This window comes from Musca autumnalis, unplaced genomic scaffold (assembly GCF_047663935.1).
Source record: "Musca autumnalis isolate F117 unplaced genomic scaffold, ASM4766393v1 scaffold_3, whole genome shotgun sequence".
Lineage (NCBI taxonomy): Eukaryota > Metazoa > Arthropoda > Insecta > Diptera > Muscidae > Musca > Musca autumnalis.
In genome coordinates, this window is record NW_027411866.1 from 36205911 (window position 1) to 36232670 (window position 26760).

The 26760-nt window shown below is 33.0% G+C and overlaps 1 protein-coding gene across 4 annotated transcripts in view; it reads right to left on the reverse strand.

Moving 5' to 3' along the window:
• Window positions 1–26760, reverse strand: part of LOC141396590 (uncharacterized) — a 76803-nt gene that overhangs the window by 19233 nt on the left and 30810 nt on the right. The gene's annotated exons all lie outside the window — the stretch shown is intronic.

A 26760-nucleotide genomic window follows, 5' to 3' on the forward strand; every position in this document is an offset into this window, starting at 1 on the left:
TTAAAAAAATGTTGGTCCTGTGGCAATTAAAAAGTGTACGTAACATGGATCCATGGCAACCCTATAAGCGAGAATAACAAAGAAAACGTTGTTAACCCTGTTTTCAGTGCGTCAAAAATATTCGGCTTTTGTAACTTTTGTTAAATATTTTGGCAAAAACAGGTCATTATCGAACTTTTTCTGCAATATTTGTATACATTTTAATAACTGGGAACAGAATCTTTGTTCCTGTGTGCACAAATATCATATTTCTTAGCAAATTATCAAAATTTAGGGCTAATGAAAAACGCTATCCTAGAAAAGAGAAAACTGTTTATATTTCATTATAAAAACTGCAGAAATAAAGGGAATTTTTGCTTATTTTTGAATATTTAGTCGAATATAGTTTAAAGAATTTGCAAAAGTCACGAAGACACAGAAATAATCGATTTCGTGAAACACATAAGCCAGCCAAAACAAGGTCTGGGAGGGAAGGTAGAGGAATCTCCTGAAAAATTACGGCTAAACCACCCTTAATTTTCTTGAAATTGGTCACTGAGTCCTAAATGACTTTCAGAAGATAGAAAATGTGCACTTACATTCCAAACAAATCGTAAGGATAAAGCCTTTCATGACCTTGTAACAGATCACACACCATCGGCTTACATACATAACCAATAATCAAGTATAAATTTCGCCTTGATGTACCTTCAAAACTTGATGTACATCAGAAACTTGGTGAAAAGGAGTTAGTTTTGAATGTCTAAGCAGTAAAATCGGTATACCACCAAGTTTCCGGCCTTTCTGTGTACTCCAACACAAAAAGTACAAAGGAGCTTCTAGGAGACATCTATTTATTAATGACATAAGATGTGTTACAAGGCCATGAAAGGCTTTATCCTTACAATTTTCTTGGAAAGTAAGTACATATTTTCTATCTTCTGAAAGTCATTTAGGGCTCGGTGACTAATTTCAAGAAAATTAAGGGCGGTTTAGCCGTAATTTTTCAGGAGATTCCTCTACCTTCCCTCCCAGACCTTGTTTTGGCTGGCTTATGTGTTTCACGAAATCGATTATTTCTGTGTCTTCGTGACTTTTGCAAATTCTATAAACTATATTCGACTAAATATTCAAAAATAAGCAAAAATTCCCTTTATTTCTGCAGTTTTTATAATAATATATAAACAGTTTTCTCTTTTCTAGGATAGCGTTTTTCCTTAGCCCTAAAGCCATGAAAGGCTTTATCCTTACAATTTTCTTGGAAAGTAAGTACATATTTTCTATCTTCTGAAAGTCATTTAGGGCTCGGTGACTAATTTCAAGAAAATTAAGGGCGGTTTAGCCGTAATTTTTCAGGAGATTCCTCTACCTTCCCTCCCAGACCTTGTTTTGGCTGGCTTATGTGTTTCACGAAATCGATTATTTCTGTGTCTTCGTGACTTTTGCAAATTCTTTAAACTATATTCGACTAAATATTCAAAAATAAGCAAAAATTCCCTTTATTTCTGCAGTTTTTATAATAATATATAAACAGTTTTCTCTTTTCTAGGATAATTTTGATAATTTGCTAAGAAATATGATATTTGTGCACACAGGAACAAAGATTCTGTTCGCAATTATTAAAATGTATACTAATATTGTAGAAAAAGTTCGATAATGACCTGTTTTTGCCAAAATATTTAACAAAAGTTACAAAAACCGAATATTTTTGACGCATTTAAAACAGGGTTAACAACTTCTTCTTTGTTATTCTCGCTTATAGGGTTGCCATGGATCCATGTTAATTAAATTTTTTAATTGCCACATGACCAACATTTTTTTAAGTATTTGGTTTTTTGAATATTGGGTATGGGCTTCTAAAATACTGAGGTGTTATTGTTGGTGAAATTTAAAACCGAATATTTTTGACACTCACTGTATATTTAACTTCTAAATGTTTGGAGGGGGACGACACGTTAAAGCAACCAAATGGTGGAAAGACACTATTAAATACGAAATCAGAGAAAAAAACAAGATGGAAAGCATACTTAACAACATAACGCCTTTCAACTACCAACATTAGAAAGAACAACGAATAAAAGCCAAGAAAATTGTTCGCCAATCAAACCAAAAACCAATAGAGTGTCCCATTAAACTAATCCGAAGCAAATAAGGAGTACTACTGAGGGACGATCAAAAGATAATGGCACGATGGAGAGAGTATTTCAACGAGCTACTAAATGTTGATAGCACGCCCGACTGTACCAAAACCATCAAGGAATATCCCTTTTATCAGCCGCAGGGAAAATCTACTCTAGAATCCTAACGAACAGACTTAGGAGTGAAATCGAAGACCAGTTCGAGGATCAACGGTGTGGTTTCAGACAAATCAAGGTACACAAAATTGATATTCACAACGATACAAATATCAGAAAAAAACATCGAATAAAATAAGGAAACACTCTGTTGTTTTATCGACCAAGAAAAGACTTTTGACTCCGTAAAATGACAAGAAATATGGGATGTGCTGGAAAGAAGAAATATCAACAATAATTTGATCGGACAAATAATAAGTTTCTACAACATATGTATATATGTATTTATAGTTATAATGGGCGATATTATAAGAACGTGTAATGAGGAGTAATTTCGAACGTTGAATATCGGGGATTGTAGTATGCAACCTGTCAAAATATCAATGTTAGCCTATGCAGATGGTTGTCAGAGTAAATAAATATGTTCAAGAACTTGCAAGAATCTACAAAATTTTACTACGATAAAAATGCTTCCTCTATGATGCAAAAAAAAAACAGTCAAAATTAGTAGATTCTTGCAGTTATGGAAACACACATTAAGTGAACACCAAATTTACATTGGTACTGAAGCCCTAAAACATGTTGAATATTTTTGCTACCTTGTTGCGGTATTGAGCGAAGGCGGGAAAGCAGACAGGGATCTTAATCGTACAATATTAGCAACTGCAAGTCTCTACTACAGCCTGACCCGAAATTATATAAACATAAGGGAAGTACCAAAGGGTACAAAACGAACAGTTTTCAAATCAATTTACGTTCCAGCACTCACATATGGAAGTGAATCATGGGCACTCACAACTAAAAACCAGGAGAAACAGGAAGAGATAGGGTTAGAAATGACACAATCAGATCTAATCTAGAAATCGAGCTCCTTATTTCCTTGGTACATAAGAATCCTCGCCGTCCGGCTTTCTTGCCTTGCTTAATTTTTGACATAATAAAAATAGAATAATAAAGAAGGATCAGCTAATTTCGAACCTCTTTTTCTTTTATTTTTATTATGTCAGTAAGGTAAGAAAGCCAAGCGGCGAGGCTTCTTATTTTCCAAGACCTTTGACGACAAAGTCGAGAAATACAGTCTAATACACCGTTTGCATTTAACCGGATTTAATAAATCCACTGGGTTTCAAATGTCAATTCCATAGAGCAAACGTCAAATAAATCCTCATAGAGAAGGTTAGCCCGGCAAAAAGCTCTAAAGGCCTGCGTACATAAGCTGCCTTGCTTTCCTGCTTCATTTCTGACATAATAAAAATAAAAGAATAAAGAAGGCCGAGCAAATTTCGAACTGGGTTGCCCTTTTCTTTTTTATTTTTTTATCAGAAACAAGCAAGGTAAGCAGACAAGGCAGCTTATGTACTAACCCCTTAATGTAAATGCCGTTTAAAATGGTTTGGTCATGTTGCAAGAATCTTACTGGGATAAGAAGCAGAGGAAGAAGAAGGAAAACCTAGATGGACACAGTTAACAATATATTAACAAAACGTAATATAGAACCTAAAACTGCGGCTCAAGATAGATTATACTAGAGAAATTTTACAAAAACCTCTATATTGCAATGTAAAAGACGTTCGGAGTATGTTCATTATCGAGATTTATTTCCTAAAACCGGCCACAATCTTATAACCTATTTAGATATAACTTCATTAGCCGGATTTAGTTCGTTATCAGGTTTTATTTGCTAAATCCAGTCAAAATCTACCAGATTTCCCATACAAAAATAAATCCTCCTATTAGCTGTGTCTTTTTACGTGATAATTAGTAATAATTATTACTAATGTTGCAGATTTTGACAGTTGTATAAAGGAAAAGTCACCGAAAAAAATGTTTAAGCAACATTTAGTAAGTAAAAAGACACCTCTATTGAGTGGATTTGTTTTAAATCTGGCATAAATCCTCGTATACAACTCTGTTTTTTGCAACATGTTGCTAGAAAATTCAAAAAGTTGCAAGCTGGCACAAGAAACAAGGTAGATGCATTGGTGAATTGCTATACTAAAAATAATTGAAAATGTAAAAATTTGTAAACAAGTCGGAAAAATTAAATTTGTTTTGATGTACAAAGTTGATTTTAATCAACCAAGACTAATATTTATGATGTCTAAACAATAAAATAATTCGTTTATTTATTTTAGATGGGCAAACTGCGATAAAATAATTCTTTATTTGCTCTTTAGTTAGCATTAGTAGCATAATGTGCTAACATTTTCAGTCATGGTAGAACAAATACAAGGTAAAGTTAATACTACAACACATACAACTCGAACAACAACCACAAAGGAATTTGTTTTTGTTTGTAACGTTACTGCCAGTTGTATTTGTAAACAAAACAAGGAAATGTCTATTAATTATTGGAATTTAAAAAACTAATAATTTTTCATATTTGGTTCAATATTTTGGAAAACATGAACGAAAATTCGTTACATTTTCAATTTTTATGTTTCCCCATCATTCCACTAAATGCATAAATTCTCGCAGAAAGTAGAATTCTTGCAGAAAAGTTTGGGGTCGCTGGAAATTCATAGAAAAAGGAGAAGCTGTTTCAATGTTTTGTTTTAGAAATCAAAGAAGCACAAGTTTATTAGGGCTTTATTTTTTTAAATTTTAACAAAATACCTCACATATTAACAAACGTTGTATCGCCTCTACAAGCGGGGATTAACTGCGCGGCTTATCGTTCGAACTTGGAGGAGGTTACATATCATTGATATGAAGAAGTCTTTCTGGGAAATGGTTTTTTCCGAATGATATATTTTTTTCTCAAAAAATATATGTCCCTAATATACATGGAAATAGAAATAAATGTATAAAATGTCATATGAAATTTGACACTAACGTTACAACCCAGTTTAGTCAGCTGTGTATTGCTGCTACCTTTTCTTATTCTACCATGATTTTCAGTATTAAACAATAAATTTGTAATTTGACGTATGTTTTTTGAGACGAATTCAATTTAAAAAAAAATCGTTTGACGTTTCAAATTCGTTCAGATGGGCTGATGCATCTACCTTGGTAATTGTGCTATCAACAAAAATCAGCTGACTGCCATTTAAATCCTCCAAAATGTATATCTAAATGCAATGAGATTTGTACTGGATGTATTAAATCCAGTCGAGGATTTATGGCTAGTCTAAATGAGCTATAACCCAGGAAAAAGCCAGAGCCCTGTTCCTTTACGTTCAAGAATCTTCAAGTTTTACAACATTTTACTCGAAAAGCGTTCCTTTACTTCAGACACAATACAATTCATATGGGAGCAGTTTTCAACTTTTACTACTTTTGCCGGTTTTACCATTTTCAGAAGTAAAGGAACAGACCACAGAATGCAAACATTGTTTTATAGTACGTTTACAAGTGTAAACGTGGGTTTATTAAATCCGGCTAAGTGCAAACTGGGTATAATTTTGAAGTTTTGCTAGGCGTTTACACACAGACAGTATGCGTGTTCGTTTACTTACAATTTGTACAAATTGTTACTGAATGTTGTTCGTTTACTCTACAGTACAATGCAAAAGACCTTAAGCTGGGTACACATTGACAGCATTCTGCATGACAGTTTTCTTGTTGCTTGCTAGTGTGGCCGTTCATTTTTATTATTCATCATGCAACCGCAAAATGTTTTGTGGTTGCTGGATGGTTGGACAGTTATCGATAACTGCGAAATATCGACATTCAAGACTGACAATGTGTACTGTACTTTAGTCGATTACAAGAAGTTACTGGACTTGTACAAACTTGTACAAATTATTGAGTAAACGAACACACCTAGTACTGGCAAGGCAATAGCAAAGTTACAAACAATTTTCACTAATACATTCATACTTCTTTCATATATATTTATAAATGTATAAATGATTTGTGAAAAAGGTTCGTATTTTTGCTATTGTCTTGCCAATACTGGCATTTGTAAACCCAGGGTTAGGAACTCAGGACAAGCCAGTGTTCTATAACCCTGCGTTTACACATAACAGGACAGTTAAGTACATGTATTGATTGTCAAAAACCGAAAACTTGCCTGTGTGACGTAGGCATCTAGACAACTGCAAAAAGAGTTGTAAAATATGAATAAAAATCGTCGATTTCTTTTTCTTTTTTGTTCACGTCATTTTGTTTTTAACACATTTCAATTATTATCTCACTTATTTTGTCAATGTCAAAAATTTGTTTTGGGTTTTTGACAATCAATGCATATACTAAACTGTTCTGTCATGTGTAAACACTGGGTAAAAGCTATAATAATCAGACAATTGCCTTTCACTTCGTTCGCCCCGCCGTCTCTGACACTTCAACTTGAAACTTGTGACTGATAACAGACATACCACAGTTCAAAAATAAATAACAAGATGTAGCTCAACAACAAAAGAACAAAGCGCTTTTTTATTTAAAAATATGTAATGCGGCGACATTATACCATGATAATAGTTGCTAAATGCCATCACGGCCATTGTGTTCGAAAATTAATCTGTAATTAGACTTTATTAACAGAGGATTGTTGCTGCCAGCGTTGTTGCATAAATTAAATTAAAGTGCTTCGTAATGAAGGTATTTTTTTGCTTCATTAGCAGCTGCTCGTTTTGTCTCCAAATTGAATTGCTACAAAGCTTGTGAGAGATAACAAAGTGGAATGTTTTAAATTTAGTTTAGCAGGGAAAATATTCATGGGATTTTAGGGGATTATGTTTTCAAAAGGTGAAATATTCCCAACAAAAATGTATGTAAATGTGTTGTCAATGTATGTGTGAATATTTTTTGCAGTATAGAAATAAAAACTATTTTGATTTTGGAAATGAAACCCATTCAATCCGATGAATTTTGTTCATTTTCGAAGTAATCAAAAAACAATCATTGAAAATAATAAATATTGTTTGTGGGGAAATTAACAATTTTTGAAAACTTCAACTAAAAAAATGTATCATTTCTGGAATGTGAATTGAAAGAATGCCACACACTACTTATTCTCGCACGTACACAAAGGGTTCATCGGCAGCAGCAGTTTGGCAGTAAATTTATGGGCCGCATAAAATTTTGCGTAATTTCTGGTAAAAGAATAAAAGATCAAGGGCAATAACAAAATTGTCCAGCAAAAGAGAGCGAGTTTGGAGAGATTTTTGGAGAGTTCTGGGACTGAAAACTTACAAATTTTTGCTGGGAAAATTTGTTCCGCAAAAATTTGTAAGTTCGGCCAGCTGACTTTTAATCAGCTGTTCAATGTAAACAACTTGAAATGTTAACGTTTTTGACCAAGAAAATTTCACATTTTTTTCGATTTTAGGATTAGGATTACAGGTTTCAATAAGACAAATGCAATTTTAAAATGTATGTTTTTGTTCCATTTGGTTTAAAATATCAAAAGAAACAAAAACAATTTTCATACATTTTCGGAAACAGCTGACTTTCTAGCAAGTTTTTGCAAATTGTTGTTTGATAACCTTCTGCAATTTTTTTTTTGATTGAGAGAGTAAAATTGCTGAAAATTGCTGAGTAATTATTGCTGGGAAAGTTATCGTACAGACCTAATATAAACTTTTTGGATTATGAAGCAAAATCAGTGGATGTATAGTCCCAATTTACATTAGGCGAGTTTACTTGAGGCAATTGTCAGTTTGTAGGTGAGAGAGGGTGTTGAGAGGCAAAGGGTTACCATATGCCTCACCTCTCTCTCCATCAAACTGACAATTGCCGCAAGTAAACTCGCCTAATGTAAATTTGGACTTTCATTGGACAGCGGAGAAAGTAAACTGAAGTCCGATTGATTTACTAGGCGTTTACACCAGACAGTTTGTCTTCAAATACAACTCTGATTTACTAACACATCCATACATTTGTCGTTTGTCTCTCAGCTGTCCATCAGTTTTTCACAGACAGCCGGGTTGACAAATTTTTGACATTTTTGTGAAAAAGAAGTGAGATGATAATTCGAATGTTCTGAAAACAAAAGAATACGTACAAAACAAAATATGTGAACGGAAAACAAAAAGAAATCGGTGATTTTCATTCATAATTTTACAACTGTTTTCGCAGTTGTCTGGACGCCTACGTCACACAGGCAAGTTGTGGGACTTTGACAATCAATACATGAAGTCAACTGTCATCTCATTTGTAAACGCAGGGTTATTGGAGACTTTTTATAATTTTGCAATGGCTTTCATTTATAGGTGTGTTCGTTTACTCAATAATTTGTACAAAGTTGTAAAAGTCCAGTAACTTCTTGTAATACCCCGGTTACACCTAACCGGATTAACCCAGTTGGTTTGGCTTTTAAATGTCAATTCCATAGCGCAAACGTCAAATAAATCCTCTCGAAGTGGGTTAACCCGGCAAAAAACTCTAGTGTAACCGTACTATAAACGACTAAAGGCCTGCCTTGCTTTCCTGCTTCATTTTTGACATGGCGAGGCAGCTTATGTACGTAAGCCTTAAGGTCTTTTGCATTGTACTGTAAAGTAACTAGGCGTTTACACCAGACAGTTTGTCTTCAAATACAACTCTGATTTACTAACACATACATACATTTGTCGTTTGTCTCCCAGCTGTCCATCATTTTTTCACAGACAGTAGGGAAGACAAATTTTTGGCATTTTTGTAAAAATAAGTGAGATAATAATTGAAATGTGTTGAAAACAAAAGAACATGAACATAAACATAAACATAATATGTGAACGGAAAACAAAAAGAAATCAACGACTTTCATTCAAAATTTTAAAACTGTTTTTGCAGTTGTCGGGACGCCTACGTCACACAGGCAAGTTGTGGGATTTTGACAATCAATACATGAAGTAAACTGTCCTGTCATTTGTAAACGCAGGGTAAACGAAAAACATCCAGTAACAATTTTTAAAAATTTTGAGTAAACGAACGCACATATTTGGTTTTTCATCACAGATATTCAATGGATTTGACAAGTTAAGTGCTGAATGTTTTTTAAAGCCTGTTAGATGTATATTTGGCTTAAGAACTACAAAAAATAACTATTGTGACTGAAATAATATTTAAGCTGACAAAATATCTGCTTTTGTTTGCATACTATTAATACACATTTACAATTAATTTGACAGTTTGATCAGCTGGTCTTTCCGTACCACCTTCTATACGCACCATGATTATAACTTTACAGACAAAATCTCTTTCTCTACAACTATCTCCATCTTATCTAAGCAATCCATCATAAATTGATTATCAAACATTAATTAAGGCGTTGGCGTTTCTTCCTCGATGATAGACAGAACGAAGATGTCTGTGCAAATACTGTCTATATTTAGTACACAAACATTTTACAAAGTGTCATTTATAGTCATCACTTCATTTATTATCTTTCCCTCATATTATGTCTCATTCAATATATTATCCATGGGATGTTATGACCAAACCAATGTCATCATCGACATAGCCCATCATAATTCTTTATACAAAGAAGAAGATGCCACTGAAGTATCACATAAAATATGTGTTCCCTATGATTCATTAAAAATTTAACTATTAGCTGAGTGTCTTAAAAGCTCTCAATATTTTCCTATTGAATGAAGCAAAAATGGTTGAATGGAGATTTTAAAGCTGTCATCTAAAAACTTAGTTCTCGATACATAAGAGGCATAGATTTTTGCCGGGTTATAGACCATTTAGACATGACCTCATTAGCCGGATTTAGCGCATTATCAGGATTTATTTGCTAATCTACCAGATTTCCCATACAAAAATAAATCCTCGTATGGAGTGGAGAAAACAAAAATTGCAAGCTGCACAAGAAACAAGGTAGATGCATGGGTGAATTGCTACAATAAAAATAATTTAAAATGTCAAAATTTTTTAACTAGGCGGAAAAATTTAATTTCCTTTAATATACAAAGTTGATGTCTAAACGATAAAATAATTCTTTATTTGCTCATTAGTTAGCATTAGTAGCATAATGTGCTAAAATTTTCGCCATTAAACAATAAATTTTGTAATTTAACGTATGTTTTTTGAGACGAATTCAATTTACAATAACTTCTTTTGATGTTTCAAAATCGATTAGATGGGCTGATGCATCTACCTTGGTAATTGTGCTATGAACAAAAATCAGCTGACAGCCATTTAAAACCTCCAAAGGTATATCTGAACCAAATGAGATTTCTACAGGATTTATTAAATCCAGTTGAGGAGTTATGGCTAGTCTAAATGGGCTAATAACCTATGTTTTTGAGGTTTTATTTGGCGCCACGGAATTGTCATTTGAAAATGCATTATATGACAGATATTCCCTGGCATTGGAAACTTAATGACGTATGTTTTATAAAGCGTGTTATATGTAAATTGGGCTTTAAATGCATTTTAATCTATACACTTATATTAAGTTTACACTTACGAAATTCACTCGATTTCAACTGTCAATTCCAATGAAATCCAATGGATTTCAGATGAGTTTTCATTTGGCGTATCCGCAAATGAATTGACAGTTCAAATCGAGTGGATTTCAACTGTCAATTCCCTTGTGTACTTTTTGTTTATCAAAAAAGAAGCAGCAAGGCAAGCAGGCGAGGCAGCTTATATACCCAGGCCTTTATAGCTTCAGTTGAAAACGGCTGTACCGATTTGGATAATTCTTTTTTGAAATGTTCGTCATACCCCAACAAAGGTTTTTATGCAAAGAAAATTTGACCACGCCCACTTTTTCCAATATTCAATTTTAATCTTTTATACAAAAAATACTGAACTGATTTTCCTGAAATTGTCAGGGAATGTACAGCGATGGCCCCCGGTGAAAGTAGGCTACATATGTTGTTGAATTTCGGAAGGGGCGGGGTAATTCTCCTATACCCTATTTCTTTAAAAATTCGATATCTATAGGTCTGTACCATGGCACAATAAGAAGTACAGCGCCAAAAACAGCTGATTTTCAGACTAGTTGTAAAAATGCGTTATTGTGAATAAAATCTCATACAAAATGTAAATAAGCAATTCACAGCACTGCATTGTTGTGATAAAATTTGACGTTTGGTATGATTTGATGTAACATCTTCTTATTCCACCATGGTCTGTACGATAACCCAAAAATTTGTACAAATTCGTACACATTTGTACTGAATGCTGTTCGATAGCAAAATTATCCAGCAAAAGAGAGCGAGTTTGGAGAGTTTTGTGACTGAGACCTTGGAAATTTTTGCTATGAAAATTTGTTCCGTAAAAATTTGTAAGTTCGGCCAGCTGACTTTTAATCAGCTGTTAAATGTAAACAACTTGTTTGTGACCAAGAAAATTTCACATTTTTTTTAGATTTTAAAGCGTTGTGGATAGGAATGCTGATTTAAATAAGACAAATGCAATTTTAAAATTTATGTTTTTGTTCCATTTGGCTTAAAATATCAAAAGAAACAAAAACAATTTTCATACATTTTCGGTAACAGATGACTTTCTTGCAAGTTTTTGCAAAATGTTCGATAACTTTCTGCAATTTTTCTTGCTTGAGAGAGTAAAATTCATTGAGAGAGGTTGCTGGAACTTGCTGAGTAATTATTGCTGGGAAAGTTATCGTACACACCTTGCTTGAGAGAGTAAAATTCATTGAGAGAGGTTGCTGGAACTTGCTGAGTAATTATTGCTGGGAAAGTTATCGTACACACCTTATATTAAGAGCAGTACACATTGTCAGTTTTGAATGTAGATATTTCGCAATTATCGATTACTGTCCAACCGTCTTGCGGTTGCATGATAAATGACAAAAATGAACGGCCACACTAGCAGCTTTACCTATCCCTAAAGCCGGGTACACATTGTCAGTTTTGAATGACAGCTTTGTTGTTGCTTGCTGGTGTGGCCGTTCATTTTTGTTATTCATCATGCAACCACAAAATATTTTTAGTTGCTGGATGGTTGGACAGTTATCGATAATTGCAAAAAATCGTCATTCAAAACTGACAATGTGTACTGTACTTAAGTCGACTTTCGATTAATCGACTTTTCAGCCAAAAGCCTAACGAGGGGTACACACGATCAGTTTTGACTGTCAGTGGCCGTTCATTTTTGTTAGTCATCAGGCAACTTTGTTTTTTTTTATTTTTTTTTCCCGACTTACCCCTTGGCGAACAATGCCAAACTTTTTCCTCTAAAAAATTAGTTGTTTTAAAATAATAAAACAACAACAATGGGATTAAGCCAGACTATTTTGAAAAAAAAAATGTATTAGCTATCCCAATAAAAAACGACGCCACCAATGTTCGGTCATCAGGCAACCACAAAATATGTGTGTTTGTTTACTAACTAATATTTTACTAATATTTTGATGTTGCTGGATAGTTTGACCGTTATCGATATTTCCGAAAAATCGACAGTCAAACACGAGTAGTTTTGACTGTCGATTTTTCGGAAATATCGATAACGGTCAAACTATCCAGCAACATCAGAAATCGAGTGGATTTCGTAAATGTAAAATTAGCATAAGAAGGTGTTATATTGATAACAATAAACGGGCCATTTACTACACCAAACGTCAACATTTGTTCACAAATTTTGACGTTTATCTAGTAAATGTTCCGATTATCTGTCATTCCATGCTTACAAAGCTTCATTTGGTCCATGCATTTCCACACAATTGGCCTAAAACGCAAGCAATTCAGAAAAATCGACTTTTTTGTAATTTTCAACTATTAATGAAAAATTTAAACATGCGATAAAATTTTATACCCTAGACAGACGGCAGCGTTAATTTGCATAATAACTGTATTTAATTTTGGCCTGACAGACGACAGTTTCTGCATTTACGAAAGAGCTGATTGCTGTTTTGTTGTTGTTTGCAATGTATTTTTTGTTTTCCTTGTGTCTCAGAGCATGAATATGCTCTCTCCTCCATATGAATATGGGCTCTCTTCTACGGCATTGCCATATTGAAATACCTAAATGCCTTTTAAATGCAGCTCGATTTTGTGCATTAAGAATGTGGATAATGCACGAATTAATTTGAATTAAGGCAGTTAATGCAAATTAACGCTGCCGTCTGTCTAGGGTATTAATCATAAATGTTTTCATATAAGGCCATGTTTATATTATAGCTTTTTGCAGGGTTAACCTTCTGTATGAGGACTTATTTGAAGTATACGCAAAGGAATTGACATTTGAAACCCAGTGGGTTTGTTAAATCCGGTTATATATAAACGTACTATAAAGTTAGGAATTTGTTAGGAATATAGTAAGAGTATTTTCTCAATCAAACACCAAGGGATTGACATGTAAGAATAGACCTATATTACCCTTCAAAGTTTTCGGCACTTTTAAAGGAAGGCATGATTGCAGGAAAACCATACGTATTAGAAAAAAAGCTAGTTTATAAAAAATGCTTAAAAGGTCTCAAAAATATCATTTTCGTACAAAATTTTAAGTTTTCTCTCAAAAAAAAAAAATTCTTGGCGCTAAGTGGGTTAAAAGAATTTAACGATTCAATTTTGAAATTCTACCGTATTTGCAATAGTTTAAGAAATGTAATATTTCCCACAACTTTTTTTTACTAAAAAATGCTTTAATTTCCTTTTAGGGCTGATGTTCCAAACTTTCTTTCCTTTTGTGTGAATTTTTGTCCTGTTTTTTTATTATTTGGATCTTATCTTTTTAATTAGCTGACCATTTGGAGCGTAAAAATACATTAATGGCAATTTTCGGTGTGGGTTTGTGGTGCGGGCGTCGTTCATGTTCTTTTCCTCCTAAAACTCATTTAACATTGTTTTATGTTGTAAAGTGTTTGGCCATTAAGTTTGGTCCAGACTTTTAGATTAAACATTGCAGCGTAACAAAAAACGTTAAAGCTGCCGCTAAAATCCAATTAGTTAAGGGGAAAATGTTGGCATTCTTACATTTAGGAGAATTTTACTTTTTGCCTAATAAATAATTGGGAATTTTAATTTCAAATTTCTAACTAGCAAAGAAATGCATATCTTATGCGCTGTTTTGGTTAATATTAGGTGTTTCTTTTTACTTACTAAAGCTCTGTTCCTTTACGTTCAAGAATCTTCAAGTTTTACAACTTTTTACTCTAAAAGCGTTCCTTTACTTCAGACACCATACAATTCATATAGAAGCAGATTACAACTTTTGCTACTTTTGCCGGTTTTACCATTTTCAAAAGTAAAGGAACAGACCATACATGTTACTGAAACAGTTTTTTCAGTAACTTCTTCTTTATACAATTGTCAAAATCTGCAACATTATTAATAATTATTACTAATTATCACGTAAAAAGACACATCTATTAATTTTAACAGAAATCCTTTTACTTTGTACAATATTGGAACTCACTAGACAGGCTAAAGGCCTGGGTACATAAGCTGCTTTGCCTGGTTGCCTTGCTTTCCTGCTTCATTTTTCACATAATAAGAATAAAGGAGGCCGAGCAAATTTCGAACTGGGTTGCCCTTTTTATTCTTTTATCAGAAGCAAGCAAGGCAACCAGGCGAGGCAGCTTATGTACGTAGGCCTTAACCATGCGTTTACATATGACAGGACAGTTGACTTCCTGTATTGATAGGCGTCCAGAAAACTGCAAAAACAGTTGTAAAATTATGAATGAAAATCATCGATTTCTTTTTGTTTTCCGTTCACATATTTCGTTTTTGTTCATGTTCTTTTGTTTTCAACACATTTCAATTATTATCTCACTTATTTATACAAAAATGTCAAAAATTTGTTAGCCCGACTGTCTGTGAAAAAATTATGGACAGCTGGAAGACAGCCGACAAATGTTTGTGTGTGTTAGTAAATCAGAGTTGTATTTGAAGACAAACTGTCTGGTGTAAACGCCTAGTAAAGGCCTGTGTACATAAGCTGCCTCGCCTGCTTGCTAGATGTATCAGCCAACAACTACAACAAAAGCTACCAGTTCAGTACTGTGAAATGTCAAAACTTTTTTCCAAATAAGGCGATTCACACAATTTTTTCAACAAAATTTCACTAGGCATTAATATGCACATTATTACAAAAATCCATCAAAAATTTAAAATTTTTCATTTAAAGTTTTGTGTTTTCAATTATAACAACTTTTTTGACAGCTCACAGTACATCACATAAGCTACCTCGCCTGCTCGCCTTGCTTTCCTGCTTCATTTCAAACATAATAAAAATAATCGAATAAAGACGAACTGGGTTGCTATCAGTTGGAAATTGGCTCGGCTTTCTTTGTTCAAGCAGGCGAGGTAGCTTATGTACTCAGGCATTTAGTGCTGCATGTCTTTGTAAACTTTTATCCGTGGCCTCTAAACGCCATACGCATTAGAGCTCTTTGCCTATACGTATACGAAATGAAATTGTTATTTGAAATCCAGTGGATTTATTATATCCTTTTATATGTAAACGTACTATAAGAACAAAATCTACTTCTTCAAAGAAACGTTAAACATCACAAATATTAACCCAGATATGCCCATTGCTTGATCGTGATCATTTTAAAAGTATTTTTATATTATTTTAGAAGCAAATGTGAAATAATAACAGTATGTTTATATGTTTTTTAAAAATTGTTTGAAAAAAGTGGTTTTTGAGACCACTTTTGGACACAGGGTTTTATCATATAACTGGGAGTTATGGGACACAAAACATTTGACATATAGTCCAAAGACACCTTTTCGGCATCTAGTTAACGTTTTTTCGTAGTAGGCTCCACATCGTGTATGTTTTCGTTATAAAACTTCCCAATAATTAATCGGTCATAACGCAAATCATTGTAAAAACTAAGCGATAGGTGGCAGCTTCGATGAACTAGACCTCAAGACTCAAAAATAGTAGCTCAAAATAATGGAATCACATAATATCCCAAGAGCTACAGATGTGTACTGAGTATATCACCAAGATAAACGGTACTTTGATAAACATAACATATCAAATTAGCAAGAATTTTGTGTGTCCTATATATAGGACGTTGGGCATATCTGGGTTAAAAGAAAAATAATTATTTCTTGGCAAACATTATCAACATTGTTTCCGTTCTATAAATAAAAAATTGCTGCTAAAAAACGTTCTGTCACCGTGAATCTTAAATTCCTCAAATGTGGTCCCTCTACAAGAAAAACAAAGCAAAGAACACATTAATCACCAGCTCAGTAATTATGAGAAGAATTTGTCATCAAGAAAAAAACTGTACAAATTTCTTAGAAGGACAACTGGACATTGAAGATGACTAATACAAAGGATAAACTTTTTTTAGAAGAATACAACAGTGTGGTGCTGCATTTGTAATTTTGCTAAGTAATGGTATACATTTTCCGTTCCAAATAAACCCAATAAAAATGATATTTTCCTCCAAACACCTTATCTTAGAACAAGAAAGAAAATGGATAGTTTAAATATGAATAGAAGTTTTAACTGAACAAATATGCAAAAAATTTAACACCCGACGAGTTTTATGGAATTACTTAAATCCTTTTTTTGGAGCGCGTAATACTATGTTTACATTTACGAAATCCACTCGATTTCATCTGTCAATTCGTTTGTGTAAACGTCAAATGAAAACTCATCTGAAATCGATTGGATTTCATTTGACGTTTGAGCAATGGAATTGACAGTTGAAATCGAGTGGATTTCGTAAATGTAAACATAGTATTATTTCAAGATACATACAGTGGCACAGGTAAGAAAGTATACGTACACCATACAATAATGAAGTTTAGGCTAAATCGTTGGGTTCTTTATAGCAACAAGTGCACTGTGGGGTTCCTTGGGGACAAAATAACCATAATTACATAAATTTGCATTTTAGTTACACTAACTTAAGGAAACACATTGGGATATGTTAATTTGTTTTGTATTAGGTCAATTTAATACATTTATCATCGAATAGACAAGTTTTTACGTATTTTACATGGCAGGGGATGACATTTCCCCGCTAAGGCTCATTTGAAAGCGATTTTCTATTTTTCAAGGCTTCTAACTATAGATCTTTAACGAAAGCTCCCATTTAAAATACTCATATCGTTTATTTTCGGCATATACTTGCCGACTGGAGTGATAAATCGTGTTTTTTCTTCCAACAAAGATCTTTGTATACTAAAAAAAAATCTCACCTTACTGCTATGTTCGTTAATTTCCGATGCTCAGATGAACAATAAATACATTCGGAATGTCGGAATGATAACCCCGGACCATTCTATTCTTGACGTTAGTTTATGTACAAAAAAATCATGGTGGAATAATAAGGTGTAAAGCCAAAAACAGCTGATCTTCATACCAGTTGTCAAAATGCGTTATTGTGAATAAAATCACATACAAAATGTAAACAAGCAATTCACAGTAATGCATTATTGTGAGCAAATTTGACGCTTGACATGATTTGATGTAACACCTTCTTATTCCACCATGAGAAAAATACAACTTGTAGCACAAATCCCCAATAATAGGCCTGTTCGATAACTTCGCAAGTAAAAAGTGTTTGCATGTTCTTGCAAGTACTTGCAACTACTTCTCATTTCTCCTTTACCCTGCGTTTACACATGCCAGGACAGTTGACTTCATATATTGATTGTCAAAATCCCAAAACTTGCCTGTGTGACGTAGGCGTCCAGACAACTGCAAAAACAATTGTAGAATTATGAATGAAAATCGTCGATTTCTTTTTGTTTTACTTTCAAAGATTTAGTTTTTGTTCATGTTCATTTGTTTTCAACACATTTCAATTATTATCTCACTTATTTTTACAAAATATGTCAAAAATTTGTTAACCCGGCTGTCTCTGACAAAATGATGGACAGCTGGGAGACAGCCGACAAATGTATGTATGTGTTAGTAAATCAGAGTTGTATTTGCAGACAGACTGTCTTGTGTAAACGCTTAGTTACTGAACAAGTTTGTTATCGAACAGCATTTTGTAAAAGTTTGTACAAATTTTTGGGTTATCGAACAGACCTAATGTTTTTAAAAACTATTTTCAAAGAAAAGTGCAATAAATAGGTCTGTTCGATAACCCAAAAGTTTGCTCAAATTTGTACAAACTTTTACAAAATGCTGTTCGATAACAAACTTGTTCAGTGAAAGAGAAATGAGAAGTAGTTACAAGCCCAGCAAACAATTTTGGAAGTTGTACATGTGGAGTTATGATTTCATTACATCCTTCGATTCAGTCCATACGGAGTTATGAAAAATGCACTCCGTTGGATACATTTTATAAGTACATACTTGCTTAAAGATCCCTACAAACAAGCCAGTTTGAAATCTCTACCCGCCGCTGGCAAAACAAAGAAGAGTGTATAAATTTCTAAGAATTTGTTATAAAATAAAGAAATAAAAACTTAAGTTGCGAACATTTTTGCGGTAATTCACGCGACGGAAATTTTTCATGGAGTGAAGTTGGAGTCCATGTCGAAAGCTGAACTAGTGACGGGAAGGCAACATAAAAAATAAAAAACCTTTTGGATGATGAAGCAAAATAAAGCTTGGATTAAATGGAGAACGGTGGAAGTAAGCTCAATTGCGATTGAATTTAATGGAAACTTTTTTAATTTGTGTTTATATATGGTCTGTTCCTTTACTTTTGAAAGTGGTAAAACCGGCAAAAGTAGCAAAAGTTGTAATCTGCTTCCATATGAATTGTATGGTGTCTGAAGTAAAGGAACGCTTTTCGAGTAAAAAGTTGTAAAACTTGAAGATTCTTGCACGTAAAGGAACAGAGCTATAATAAAGTTCTTTGTATTCTTGTTTTAGACAAAAAATAAGTGCACTTTATTTATTCTGGGATATTTTGCAATGGCTTGCATTTTTATTGCATCTTTAGACTGATTAAAAACACAATCCTAAGAATGCATATAAATTAAATACAAAGCTCAACATCAAAAGCCGTGATTTGGATCGAAAATGGAGTGCATCCTAGCTGTGTGCTGTGGTAGCAGAATGGAGTGCATCCAGTTTGACATTTATCGATATTTCCGAAAAATCGACAGTCAAAACTGATATTTTATACTTTGGTAGAATAATACAGGTACAACGGCAAAAACAGCTGATTATCACATTAGTTGTAAAAATGCCTTATTGTGAATAAAGTTACATACAAAAGGTAAACAAGCAATTCACAATAATGCGTTATTGTGAACAATTTTTGACGTTTAGTATGGTAAATGGCCCGATTATTTTTATCGATATGAAAACTTCAAGAACAAACTTAGCATCACTTACATTTTTTCACGCGGTTGTTTTCAACGCGCAACGCGTCGCACAACGAAATGTATATGCCAAGGCCTTTAGGTCCGACTATCGATAGTTTTCCAGCTCTAGTGTCGAGGCCTTAACTAGGCGTTTACACCAGACAGTTTGTCTTCAAATACAACTCTGATTTACTAACACATACATACATTTCTCGGTTGTCTTCCAGCTGTCCTTCATTTTTTAGAGTTGGGTAATCTAGTTCCTAGTTCCTTGTACTACTTCCAAAACGTATGAGTAACATCATGAAATATAACGTGTGATAGTAAGTATACGCAGTTTGTTCAAAGAACAAATGTGGGCCATTGGAACTGCGAAGTGAACAAGATAGTTCCATATAGTTCCTTTGGCACAACTCTATCATTTTTCCACAGACAGCCGGGTTAACAAATTTTTGACATTTTCGTGAAAAAGAAGTGAGGTGATAATTCAAATGTGCTGAAAACAAAAGAATATGTAAAAAACAAAATGTGTGAACGGAAAACGAAAAGAAATCGATGATTTTCATTCATAATTTTACAACTGTTTTTGCAGTTGTCTGGACGCCTACGTCACACAGGGAAGTTTTGGGCTTTTGACAATCAATACATGAACTCAACTGTCCTGTCATTTGTAAACGCAGGGTAATATGAGAAAGTCTGGCTAATACAGGACATTCCATATATCAGACATCAATCTAAGATCCAACAACAACACAGGGCAATAGCATACGAAGTGCTTATATGCGGCGCATTTTATTTCTTTTTGATACAAGTTTGCATGTAGTATTTAGCATTGAAAGAATTCATTAAACAAAATTCAAGCACAAAAAATCTTGGCCGTTGCGATATATAACCCCTTTGTTTTGTCATTCGCTTCGTCGCTCTTTCTTCATAATTACAGATTCCATCTGAAAAACAATCAATTATTAGTGATTGTTAATATCATATTAAGAGAAATACAGTATGCAAAGTTCATATTCGTACAAACTTCAAAAATTAATAAAATCGTTATTAATTCCATGTTTTATATTAAAATATGATACAATTAATGGGGATTACTATAACGAAGAAAGATTTAAAAAATAACAAAACAAATTTTTAATTAATTCCATCATTTAGGTATAGATGGCGCCTGTGTGGGTGGCAAAGTTCGTATTCGTACACCTAGAAGCACTATATATTTGTGGTATTTAAGTATTTTTGAAGCAAAATACCACCAATTTTTTTTGTTTTCTTCTTATAGAGTGTCTTTGCTGTAGAAAAATGTTAAAATAACGATAATTTAATCAAATATTTTGCATGAACAAAAAGTCTTACGAAAATCCGAAATACGTAAGAAAAATGTGATAGATGCGATTAACTATGGTATTTTATTCTCGAATGATGGTATGGTATGGTATTTTATTCTGCAACAATATTTGAGGTCTCCTAGGAAAATAAATGTTGTCAGCGTTCGGAAATGCAACGAAACGTAATCCCGGCTAAGGTAACGTAAAGTCATTTTTGGTTTCTATGTCGTAAAAATCGCAAGTTCTGTTTTATATTTGGCATAAAATGTATTGGAGTACATGGTAGAATAAGAAAAGGTAGCAGCAATATACAGCTGACTGAACTGGGTTGTAACGCTAGTGTCAAATATCATATGACATTTTATACATTTATTTCTATTTCGATGTACATTAGGGACATATATTTTTTGAGAAAAAAAATATCATTCCGAAAAAACCATTTCCCACAAAGACTTCTTCATATCAATGATATGTAACCTCCTCCAAGTTCGAACGACAAGCTGCGCAGTACATACCCGCTTGTAGAGGCGATACAACGTTTGTTAATATGTGAGGTATTTTGTTAAAATTTAAAGAAATAAAGCCCTAATAAACATGTGCTTCTTTGATTTCTAAAACAAAACATTGAAACAGCTTCTCCTTTTTCTATGAATTTCCAGCGACCCCAAACTTTTCTGCAAGAATTCTACTTTCTGCGGGAATTTATGCATTTAGTGGAATGATGTGGAAACATAAAAATTGAAAATGTAACGAATTTTCATTCATGTTTTCCAAAATATTCAACCAAATGTGAAAAATTATTAGTTTTTTAATGTTGTTTTCATTAAATCAAGCTCGAGGTCATTTGTTATTAATAATTTTTATTTATTTTCGATATTTCGCAATTTCTTGAATTGCATCTTCAGGAATTATGATCTACAACAAAGGTAACAAATATAGAAAAATATAAAAAACATGAATATCACAGTAGTTTAATAAGCTATAACAAGAAAAAAAAAACATATTAACAGTTCGCAATAATCACGTAAAAATAAAAAAATAAAACAACACAAGCATTTACTTAAAGCTAGGGTAGCATCACTACCATCGTCTTCTAATGTAAATATTGCACTGACTATTTATTTGAATATTGCGATCTCCTTATGTTCTTAGCTTTGCTAATTAAACCTCTGTAAGTCGATGGTCAGACTAGCAAGGTTTCTTGAAACCAATTTCGTTAAAGTTTCTTTTCAAGTTGCGTTAGTGTCCACACACGTTAATGTGAAATTTAAGATTTTTGCGTGTCCTCTTTATTTTACCATTCGCGTTTGTTGTGTTTCTCATGCCAATAAAAACAAAAAAATACATAAATAAACCAAAAAACAACACAAAATAATTAACATTAATAATTAAATTAATATTAATAGTTAAATTTTCACTATTTCATTAACTGTTTTTATTAAATCTTTTTATGTTTGTTTTGTTGTTAGCGTTTGCTTGAGAAAATAAAAATGAAAGAAAATGGAAGAAAAACTCTTGCAACGAAAAACAAGAAGAGGCAACATAACAAACACAGAAAACCATGTACATGGGTTTCACTACTTCATACCCCTCGCCTATAAACTTGACGGCGCCATGTTGAAATCGTGCTAGTCTGACCATCGACTAAGAACGTTTTCACACGATAAGGTTTGCCTGCTCAAAAATGCGTTGTCCGTTTTGGTTCTCATTCGTAAATTGTGTCAGTGTTGAAACAAAATGTGGAAGTGAACGAAAACGTACATAAAGTACCATACTGTTACGAATGTAACTGATAGGTTTATGTTAGTTTAGTTTAATTTCCGTTAATTTAAAAATTTGAATTGTAACGTAAAGTTTTTATTACGCAGTTACTTTATTTAAGCAACAACAACTACCATGTAGAACTCTCTTCATCATTCTAGTCGTTACATTACCTTTTGTTAATGTTCTTTTGTTTGTTTTGTTTTGCAACAATAATGTAATTATCGTTTAGTTCCTACTTCTTGTATTTCGTGTAGTTGTTTGTTGTTGTAATTACGTCATTACTGTGCTTGTCTACTTGTATGTATGTGAGTATGGTTGTTCGCTTAGTGCGAATGTGTGTCTGTGTGTTCGCTGCACAGATTCGAGAGGTTGCCATATGTTCTAGATATTTCTAGACCAAGGAGATTTTGGGTATAAATAGAGTAACGAATGGCAACATTGAGTTGAGTTGTGTTTTAAGCGTTGAACTGAACAGATCGGTTAAAGAATAGCTGCGTGCTAACTAGAGACTTGCTGTGTGCTTAGTAATTGAAGTCGGTTCTGAATAAGAGTAATAAAGTAAATAAAGCATTGTAGAAACGTAATCTAAAACGAACCCTGTTTTATTTGGTACAAATCGTACTGGGGAATAAAACAACGTCTACACGGAGATTAGTTAAATCTAATTCCGTAACAATACATACAACACTAGCATGTAAGATATTATCTACCTGTTTCATCATATTTTTTACAAATAAAGGTGTTCTTCAAAACATGACTTCTATGTACCTGTTAATAACAAAGGTATTTCCCTATTTCATAAAAATCTTTCTTGAAAAATTTACGCTGGTAACGCAGGTATCATCTTGCCTTCAGGTGGTAAGAATTATTACATTATTTTTTACATGGCATGCGCGCATGAGGCAACAATTTTAACAACGCATACATTTTACCCTATTTTATGGGATTCACAAGAATTACTTTTTTAATTTTCAAATACAATACACACATAAACCTTTTTGGTACATTTATGTAAAACCGTACTTCTTTTTGTTCAAAAAGTACGCTTGTATAAAATGACTTCAAAAACGCAACACTAGATGTGAAAATTACGAATGAGAGTCAAAACGGAAACCACGTTTTTGAGCAGTCAAACCTTATCGTCTGAAAACGTTCTAACAAAGAGCACTGTTGTCGACGTCGCTTTTGAAGTTCATACGCCTTGTTGTTGGTACATTGAGAATATTGGTATGTTCCAGTACTACACATTTCTACACATTTTTGCTCCGATAACCGATTTTTCCTTTATGTTATCGAAAAAAATAGTAAAAATGTGTAGAAATGTGCAGTACTGGAACATACCATATGTAACATCTCCATCGTGTATCGTTTTTTGTAGTGAGATTCGTTTCCTACTACTGTCGCTCTCTCAAAATTGGGTTGGTGGCAATGGTGCACAAGAAGAGAATGCTATTTTGGGTTTTTGTATAGGAAAGAGAGTTGTAGTTATCTTTTTCGTAAAGACGCGTGCATGGCTGGTTGGTGGTTATGTTGTGCACAGTGGGTCACTAGTGCGGTTTTGGGTTTTTCGTGATGATGTCGTAATTTTAGATCTGACTTGTGTGCTGAGATTCTCGTTTTTAGCAGTGTTTATAATCCAAAAATCTTATATACAGAGTACTCACAATAAGCGATGAAGAATTCCACCAAGAAAACATACTCAAAATCAAGAATATTCTACATAAAAATAGTTTCCCAAGAAATTTAATAAACAGTCTTATAAAAGAATATACACAAAGAGCACCAAATGAACAAAATATAGAAGAAAAAACCAAAAAAATATACAAATCCATAGTATATGTACCAAACATATCTGAAAGAGTTGCCAATTCTAATATTTATGACAATAACAAGTATACTATAGCACACAAATGTTACAATACACTGAGCAATCTATTCACAAAAACCAAAACAAGAATAGACAACATGGAAAAATCTAATGTTGTATACCAAATACCATGTGGAGGTAATGACAAAGAAACATGTCAACAACAATACATTGGTACAACAAAAAATAAACTAAAAACGAGAATCTCAGCACACAAGTCAGATCTAAAATTACGACATCATCACGAAAAACCCAAAACCGCACTAGTGACCCACTGTGCACAACATAACCACCAACCCAATTTTGAGAGAGCGACAGTAGTAGGAAACGAATCTCACTACAAAAAACGATACACGATGGAGATGTTACATATTCTCAATGTACCAACAACAAGGCGTATGAACTTCAAAAGCGACGTCGACAACAGTGCTCTTTGTTACAGAGGTTTAATTAGCAAAGCTAAGAACATAAGGAGATCGCAATATTCAAATAAATAGTCAGTGCAATATTTACATTAGAAGACGATGGTAGTGATGCTACCCTAGCTTTAAGTAAATGCTTGTGTTGTTTTATTTTTTTATTTTTACGTGATTATTGCGAACTGTTAGTATGTTTTTTTTTTCTTGTTATAGCTTATTAAACTACTGTGATATTCATGTTTTTTATATTTTTCTATATTTGTTATGTAGATCATAATTCCTGAAGATGCAATTCAAGAAATTGCGAAATATCGAAAATAAATAAAAATTATTAATAACAAATGACCTCGAGCTTGATTTAATGAAAACAACATTGTATAACAAAAAGGTCGAAGAAAATTCAATATTTAACAATTAGTTTTTTAAATTCCAATAATTTATAGACATTTCCCTGTTTTGTTTACAAATACAACTGGCAGTAACGTTACAAACAAAAACAAATTCCTTTGTGGTTGTTGTTCGAGTTGTATTTGTTGTAGTATTAACTTTACCTTATATTTGTTCTACCATGATTGAAGTATAAGAATAGGGTTTCGAAAATCTTGTTCTGTCAAGACATATCGGAAATGACGAGAAAAAATATATAATTAAGGGCGAAAATTTCCGCGAAAATAATGCATTTACTAAAAAGTGGTTTTCACCGGGCTGATTGGGTCAAAGTGGTGATGGAATAAATAAAACTAATTTATTTCATGTTCAACTCAACGTTTCGTTGGCGACTTTCCAACTTCTTCAGGAGTTTTTATTTGAAAATTAATTAGTTTTCTATCGCATTTCCAATAAGTATTATTCTTAATATGTAAAAAAAAAACGGGACTTCACAACACAGATTTGTATAATTTAGAAAAATAATTACTAGTAATGTATAAAAAATATTGCAGCAAATCCTTAACCTAAATCACAGAACTGTATAAACTATACAGTTCTGTGATTTAGGTTAAGGATTTGCTGCAATATTTTTTATACATTACTAGTAATTATTTTTCTAAATTATACAAATCTGTGTTGTGAAGTCCCGTTTTTTTTTTACATATTAAGAATAATACTTATTGGAAATGCGATAGAAAACTAATTAATTTTCAAATAAAAACTCCTGAAGAAGTTGGAAAGTCGCCAACGAAACGTTGAGTTGAACATGAAATAAATTAGTTTTATTTATTCCATCACCACTTTGACCCAATCAGCCCGGTGAAAACCACTTTTTAGTAACAAATCAATACGGTCATAATATCCAGAAAATAATGCATTTCTTTAATAGGTTAACCCACGTTCTTTCTTGGCAAATTTACTGAATTCTTTTGACATTTATGCATTAATGTAGGACCGTTTGGTAAAGAAATATAATTTTCTACAAATAAAAATCAATGTTTTTGCAATTTTATCAATCCTAACCCTCATGATAGTAAGCGTAAAATTTCAGTCGCACGGAGACAGTATAAAGACCTTTACAGTTTAATTGTTCCTCATAATTTCTCACAGTTTTCGATATAAAATGATTTTCGAAACCCTATTCTAAAACTTCAATTCATTGTGTGCCAAATATCAGAGAGAGATATTGCGATCTTTACGACGTAGAAACCAAAACATGTCTTGGCGTTGCCTTAACCCGGATTACGTTTCGTTACATTTCGAACGCTGACAACATTTATTTTCATATAAGACCTTGAATATTATTTCAGAAGGACTGCTATTAGCTATTTCCGTTCAAAATTCGAGAAAAATTTCCATAGTTAATCGTTTCTATGACATCTTTCTTAAGTATTTCGGATGTTCGTCCGACTTTTTATTCATCCAAAATGTTTAATTAAATTATCGTTATTTTTACATTTTTCTACAGCAGAGGCACTCTAAAAGAAGAAAACAACAAAAATTGGTGGTACTTTGCTTTAAAAATCCTTAAATACCACAAATATATAGTGCTTCTAGGTGTACGAATACGAACTTTGCCAACCACACAGGCACCAT